Consider the following 8,235-nt stretch of genomic DNA (forward strand, 5'->3'; position numbering starts at 1 on the left):
AATCGACAATGTCGTCGTGAGAGACCATTTGGGAATGAATGTAAATAAAATGACAAAATTTTTCATCAGGTTGAAAATTAAGCTACGATGATGTGAGGCATATTTTGGCTACAATGGATTGAGAAATGTTTCTCACATGACAGTGTTCCTACAATGGCAAACATTCAAAGAGGGAATCAGTGAATGACAAAAATTGTCATTCCTGTGTGCTGCAAGAGTACAAAGAAAAGAATGGTCAAACCATGGCTTACGTGACAAGTTCAAGTTAATGTTAGATACAAACAAAACAGGGCATACAGATGTGCAAGAAAAAAAAATAGATCTAAGGATTGGGAACAGTTTAGAAGTCAGCAAAGAAGGACCAAAAGATTAAATATTAAGGGGAAGTCGAGTATGAAAGTAAACTTGTGGGCACGTAACAACTGACTATAAAAACATTCTGTATGTATATAAAGGGGAAAGTATTTGTGTTAACTAATATAGGTCTATTCCAGTCAGAAACAGGGGAATTTATAAAGGCAAGCAAAGGAATGACTGACGAACTAAATTCACACTTTGTTTCTGTCTTCATAAAATTATATACAAATAATGCACCAGAAAAATTGGAAAACACAGGATTTAGTGAACGGGAGGAACTAAAGAAAATCTGTACTTGTGGAGAAATGACTTTAGAGAAATTGATGGATTCAAAATCTGATACATCCCCAGTTGACTTAAAGAAGTAGCCTTCAAGATAATGGATGTATTGCTGGTTATCTTCTACGATTTCTTAGACACTTTGACACTTCTTACAGACTACTGGGTAGTTAATGTAACCAAACGATTTAAAAGGGAAGAGAAATACCCTATAATTATGGACCAGTGAGTTTGAGATATGTCGTATGCAAGATACTTAATTCCATTATCAAGGATTTTGGAACACAGTACTGAGAATACAATACCAGAAGCAGACAGTCACCATAGATTTACAAAAGGGAAATCATTCTTGACAAATCTGATGACTGTCTTTCAGGATGTCACGAGTAGAAGTTGAACATGGTGACCCAGGACATGCATTTATTTCGTTTTATGGAGGCTTTTGAAGATGTCATACATTAGAGATTAATGTGTACAGTTGAAGTGACTGGAATTGTGGTTAGTGCATTGCGTTGGTTACAAAACTGATCAGGAAATAGTCACTGATGATTCAAAGTAAATGTGTCTTTCGCACAATGTCAGACAGTAACTAGTGGGGTATAACAGGGGTCTGTTCTTGAATCCCAGCTGTTCACAATGTATGTTGCTGATTTAGATGAGGAAACTCAATTTTTTTTTCAAACTTTTTAGATGGCACAAAGCTGGGTGGAAGCATGTGCCATGAAAAGGGTGCACACGTTGCAGTGTGATTTGAAGAAGCTTCGTGAGTGGGCAAATGAATATTGGCTACATTATATTTGGATAAATGTCAGCTAATCCACTTTGTAGCAACAAAATGAAGGCAGATTATTATATGAATGGCACATGGGAGTGTTCAATGAGACCAGAGGATCCTTGCACACCAGTTGCTGACAGTAAGTGCACAAGTGCAGCAGGGAGTAAGGAAACAAATTATGTGTTGGCCTTCACGGATTGAGGATCCGAATACAGGAACAAGAATGCTCTGCTGCAGTTACACAGGGCCTAAGTAGGTCCACACCTGTTGTATTGTTCAAGTTTTGGCATGCCTATCTGAAGAAAAGTGTTCTTGCTTTCGGCAGAGTTCAATATGTGTTTACCAACTTGATTCATGGAATGGTGGGAATAACGCATGAAGAGAGGTTGAGTCAGTTAAAATTGTATTCACCTGAGTATAGAAGAATATGGGGATCTCATCGAATTCTCTAAATTCCAAACAGGACTGGACAGGTTGGATACAGGAAGGATGTTCCAATGGTGGGGAATTACAGAACAAGGGGCCACAGTTTAAGGATTATAGGGGAAATATTTTAGGACTGAGATGAGGAGAAATGCATTCATCTGGAGAGCGCCTGGAAGTGCATTCTTTATTTTTTTTCCCCTCCCTTTCAAAATAAATTAATCTCCATCCCTTGTTTTAGCGGTCTCTTCCTGATACCACACCTGCTTAACAGGGACCCATTTAGGAATAGCATCCCAAGCAGATATTATATGCCTTATTTCATTCAGTCAAATGCCTAAGCTTTTACTTCAACTTCTAATGTTTGAGCTTCCACCTGAATGTCTATGAATAGCTTCAAATGGCCATACATACACATGTCTGCATCAGTAGCAGGTATGTGCCATTCAGATTCTCTCGCCTGCTGGGTCATTAAATAAAATCATGTCTGAACTGAGTGTAGCTTCAACTCCATAATGCTATCTATCATAATAAGCTTTGATTTCTCTTGTTGATCATCAATATATTTTGCATTAATATAAAAAAGCCTACCTCCTTCATCTTAGATACCGCTCACCAATGTTTATTTGTTAATTCGTTTGTGGGATGTGAATGTTGGTAGCTGGCCAGCGTCTATTGCCCATCCCTCATTGCCCTTGAGGGAGTGGTGGTGAGCTGGCTTCTTGAACTGCAGCGGTCCTACTTTTATAATACACCCCACTATGTTGTGAGGGAGGGAGTTCCAGAATTTTGACACAGCAACTGTGAAAGAATCGCAATACAGTTCCAAGTCAGGATAATGAGCGATCAGCAGGGGGAATGGCAGTTGTTGATTTACCAGAGTATCTGCTGCCCCAAAACCCATAGATGCAACTGAAGGTCGGCGGTGGAGGGAGTGGATGTTTGCGGATGTAGGGCCAGTGATGCGGTTTTCATTGTTCTGGATTGTTTCAAGCTTCTTGAGTCTTGTTGGAGTTGCACCCGTCTAGGCCAGTTGGAAGTTATTCCATTACACTTCTACAGATGATGGACAGGCTTTGGGGAGTCAGCAGCTGAGTTACTCACGGCAGTATTTCCTCGGTTTTCACCTACATTTGTATTCACTGTGTGTATATGGCAAGTCTAGTTGAGTTTCTGGTAAATGGGACTCCCCTGCATGTTAATAGTGTGGGATTCAGTGATGGTAACACCATTGAATGTCAACGAATTGTGATTATATTTTGTTTTATTTGAGAATATCATTGCTTGTCGTTTATATGGAGCAAATAATACTTGTCACTTGTTAGTCAAAGCCACGATATTGTCCAGCTCTTGGTGTGTTTGGGCTTGTATTCCTTCACTGTGTCTCTGAAGCCGTCTCTCTCCACAAGGCAAGAATATTTCTGGATGCTCTTTTTTTTGAACAAAAAAGAAAAGTAACGCCTTAAAACATAGGATAGAAGTGCTAACTTGATTCGTGGTTGGAACTGTCATCTAACTCCTGCATTAAGCCTGACTGACAGATTAAACATGGAAGATATTTCCACTTGTATGTGGACACAAATAAATAGATACTAGTCACAAATGAATCGATTGTACAATTCATAAACGAGTTCTTTGAAGATGTTGGAAATATTCAGTCTGGATGATAACATCTCTGGCTTAAGAAAAAGACTTAATGTTTCCCTTCTGTGGACTGATGCAGAGAAGTCATGTAATATAAAGTGCATTTCTCTCTCAACAGTTGCTGAATATTTCTAGTTGACTGAGTCTGCTTTTGTTTGTTCAAAGAATGTTGAGAATGAAACTCCTTACAGGAAGTGATTGACATCTCAGTCTGTTCTGAAGCTCGTGCATAACATTTCACGCTTGCCTAAGCATCTTAATTTACTGACATATCAGCACTGTCACCCCACAGGAAGACTCTTCAGACTTCAGTTTGAGAATGCATTTATGTAGTTTTCCTGCCTGGCATCATTCAGCTTCGAAATTTGAAATGATTTTATCACCAGTAAATGCATTCTTCTTGCGACGAAATTCAAATATTCCACACAGGAAAGGTATATATTTTGCTCACCATACCCGTTGAGTGTGTGTTCACATCCCTTTGTTCAGCTGTTAATGAGAACCAGGACAGAAATATGCTAAGGGACCATGCACTTGTATCAATAGATTCCATCATCATTTGTCTTAGCATATTCCTGAATATCTTTGTGATATCAATATCATTGCTCAATGGCAGCGTTCTTTCCCAGCATTCCGGGCGGGAATACATATGCCCACTTGCTTATGTGCAATCTTTTGCGTTTCATACATGCGCAGTACCGGAGGCAAAGGAGAGCTGGAGGAATCGGACGAGGAACAGGCGCGATAAGGGATTGAAAGGAGAAAATTGGAAATCGCGTGAGTGAGTATTCCACGAAGTGGGGAGAGAGGCTTTATCCAGTCTGAGGGTAGCCAGCGTCACTGAATTGGAAAATACCGATCCTGGTTTTGTCAGGAATAGCTGAATGTCTGGAAAGTCGGGAATTGCTAAATTCCTTTGTTTGCCGGGCCGGGATGGGTGCCGCCATGTGTATTGGCGTTAGGATTTACCAACAGCAAATTCAAACCAAGAGAAACGTTTCTTTGTTTTTCTGTTCTGAATTTCTGTCCTGGATTGATCGTGATGGATTTTGCAATCTTGCAGATCAATGTCAGCAGTGGAATTGGCAGACTTGAACCTCAAACCAAACTGCGAAAGAGTAATGCGATTGATGAGGATCTGACCATTATCAGCAAACAAATGTGGTAGCATTCAAATATGTAAGATATCAGAAAATGTATTGAGATACACTAAACTGTGGTTTGATTGCACTCGATTAGCTGTTTCCATTTCTCGGACGTGCTGTCAGGAACGATCTAACAGCCGTGGAGTGGATGTAGCACAGATTTCCCTGATTGATAACTTATCCTGTAGGTTCAGAATACGAGAAGGAACATATAAAAAAAAGTGCAGACCATTCAGCCCATGCCAACTCTTTAGAGCAATCCAGTCAGTCCTGTCCCCTTGTTTTATGCCTGCACCTTTGCATATTTCTCACAAATACTAGTTTATTTTTTTTTTGAAATCAGTCAAGATCCCATTTCCTTTGCTGACTAATTAATCTATTTTGTTACCTTCAAATATCTGTGCATGTGAATCCCTCAGACTCTGCACACTGTTTAGTGTTGTGTTATTGCCTCTTCCTGTCCCTTCTGCTAAAACACATCACTATGAGAGAGGTATCCCTGGAAATTGATTAATGAGAAATATTTTTGATCAATGTTTTGTGACTGATAGTGGAGTTACAGCGAAACTATTTCCACTGAGAAGGGAATTGAGGATGAGCAGTAACAGTCTGAACACGATGTCAGTACCAACATATTTTCATGTTAAGTTTTCCCGATTGTTATAACTGTTTAATTGTGCAGGGGCTGCAGAATTCCACATTCAATCTGGAAGGTTGGAAAGTGTCAAATTGAAAGAAAGCTGCTGTGCCTTCAGGTCCTGTGAGCTTCATTAGAATGGTGCTGTAGTTCATCAGAGCAAACTGGTACAAAGGATGTTGTCACATGAGCGAGAGAGAGATACAGAACTGGTTTAGCATCGAAGACAGAGTGTAGTAGTGGAAAGATGCTACACTAGTGGTGTTCCACACGAATCAGTGCTGGGACCTCTACTGTTTGTAGTCTACGTAAATAACTTGGAAGAAAACGTGGCTGGTCTAATCAGTAAGTTTGCAGACAGTACAAAGATTGGTAGAGTTGCAGATAGTGAGAAGGATTGTCAGATGATACAGCAGAGTATAGATCATTTGGAGTTATGGGCAGAAAGATGACAGATATAGTTTCATCTGGACAGGTGTGAGGTGATGCAATTTGGAAGGTCAAGTACAGGTGGACATTATAGAGTAAATGGCAGAACTCTTAGGAATATTGAAATGCAGAAGGATCTGGGTGTGCAGGTCCACAGACGACTGAAAGTGAGAGTGCAGGTAGATAATTTAGTATAAAAGGCCTTTGGCATGCTTGCCTTCATTGAAAGGTGCATTGATGATATGGACAGGCAAGTTATGCTGCTGCTTTGTAGAACTCTAGTTAGGCCACACTTAGAATATTGCATCCAGTTCTGGTCACCACATGTGGATGTGGATGCTTTGGAGAGTGTATAGAAAAGGTTTCCCAGGATGTTGCATTGTATGGGGAAGATTAGCATTGAAGAAAGGTTGGAAAGACTTGGATTGTTTATACTGGGACACAGCAGGTTGAGAGAGTGGCCTGAGAGAAGTTTATATGATTGTGAATGACATTGGGTACAGTGGAATGTATGAGAGTATTTTTCCCAGGGCAGAGGGGTCAATTACTGGGGAACACCAGTTCAAGCTGCAGGGGGAATGTGTAAAAGAGATAAGCAAGGCAAGTTTTTTCACACAAAGGTTGCTGAGTGCCTGAAATGATGAGAGACCAATAAGATACACCCACTGTGGTACTGGGTATAGATAAATGTGTAACCTCACTGTGCACCAATGAATCCACACAGGGGAGAAACCATTCACTTGCTTCAAGTGCAGGAAGGGATTCACCAGATCATTGTACCTGCTGAAACACCAGGAAGTTCATTCTGCCAAGAGAATGTGGGAAATAGTATAAGGATTCTGGTGAATTAGCCCCCATGAACTTGCTCACATTATTGAAATAACCCTGAACATTCAGATTGCAGAAAATGCTTTAAAAGTTCTCAACAATTGATGATCCGTCAATGGGTTTACACAAGTGAGAGACTGTTCCAGTGCTTTCACTTTCAAACTGGCTTCAGGTGATCATTTCACCTCATTGCATGCCAGTGATGTCATACTGGAGAGAGGTCGTTTGCCTGCATTGAATGTGGGAAGGGATTTACTCAAACATCCGGCCCCTGAAACAGTTCACAAGTAACCATAGTGGTTGCATTTTGCTATTAAATGTATTTGGCAATGAACACATTTTATTGTTGTCTGTTTCTACTGATGTTAAATTGACTTTCCTTCAAATTATAGGGGTTTATTTTCTGGATACAATTCAAATAAATTAGCTTTGTATTTAACACAAAACTTACATTTTGTTTTCAAATGTCCCATGCGCAACTTAATTTCTTTTGGCCTTCTTGGCGAGAGGATTCAGATACAGGAGCAGGAATGTCCTTCTGTAATTCCACAGGTCTCCGTGAGACCATAGCTGGATTCTTGTGTGCAATTTTGGTCTCATTATTCTTGTGGAAGAATGTTTTGGCTGTGGAGGGAGTACAATGAAGGTTGACCAGAATGATTCCTGGGATGACAGGACTGACATGTGAAGAAAGACCGGATCAGTTAGGACTGTATTCACTCGAGTTCAGAAGAGTGGCTTTTCAGAGAAACAGAAGAATTCTGACAGGACTACACAGGATAAACGCAGGAAGGCTGTTATCAATAAACAGGATGTCCAGAACCATGGGTCAAACTTTAAAGATATGGGCTAAATCATTTAGGACTGAGATAAGAAGTAATTTCCTCACCTCTGAAATTATCTGCCACAGAAAGCACTTGAAGCCAAAACATTGAATATATTTAAGAAGATTTAGATATAATTCTTGGGGTGAAAGGGATCAGGGTATGGAGAGAAAGCTGGAACAGATGGATGATCAGTCATGATGGCGTTAAATGGTGGAGCAGGCTTGAATGACCAAACAGCCTACTTCTATTTTCTTTGTCAATGGTTATTATTTTCCCCGATACTTTTTTCCTCTTCTGATCATTATTATGGTTCTTTCCTCCCCTTTTTGCTGCTGAACTATTTGGTGTTTTTTTTTAATGTTGTAAGTATGCCTTACTGTGAAGATTGAAAAGTATTTGTTTAACTTTCTGGCCCTTTCCTAGCTCCTCATTGTTATCCTTTGCAAAGCTTATTCTGTAAAGGGGTTGATGTTCACAGTTCTGTCCTCTTTTTATTTATTGAAATAATGAATCGATCACAATTCACATTGTTCCTTTATAATAATCTATAAAGCCTTGTGTAGTAGCATTGTGAGAGAGTCCTAGCCACAACAATGTACGTCAGTTTAATAATGTCCAACATTGTGATTAAAAAAACAAATTTCATCCAAGCTTCTTGTTTTGCACATTTTCATTCATAATAAGCACCAATGGAAAGGGAACAAACAGTTTATGCCTTATGACCTGACTGCTGACTGGGTGAATAATAGACTCTGATTAGTCAAGGCATTGTAAAGAAAAATGCACCAGTTAAATGATGGCCAAACTTTGTTTAAATTTCACACAGACAGATTGACTCTGAATTTTCAAGGCATTACTGGAGACCTGAACTCAAAGGGCTGGCCCCTCTCT

General features: G+C 39.8%; 1 long non-coding RNA gene across 1 annotated transcript; it reads left to right on the forward strand.

Annotated features, from left to right (window-relative positions):
• The first annotated feature begins 4,182 nt into the window (after nt 1-4,182).
• On the forward strand, nt 4,183-7,989 carry LOC132210187 (uncharacterized). The gene is made up of 2 exons (XR_009446435.1): nt 4,183-4,259; nt 4,542-7,989. It is a non-coding gene; the product is annotated as an uncharacterized LOC132210187 (long non-coding RNA).
• The last annotated feature ends 246 nt before the right edge of the window (nt 7,990-8,235 follow it).

Source organism: Stegostoma tigrinum, chromosome 11 (assembly GCF_030684315.1).
Source record: "Stegostoma tigrinum isolate sSteTig4 chromosome 11, sSteTig4.hap1, whole genome shotgun sequence".
Taxonomy (NCBI): domain Eukaryota; kingdom Metazoa; phylum Chordata; class Chondrichthyes; order Orectolobiformes; family Stegostomatidae; genus Stegostoma; species Stegostoma tigrinum.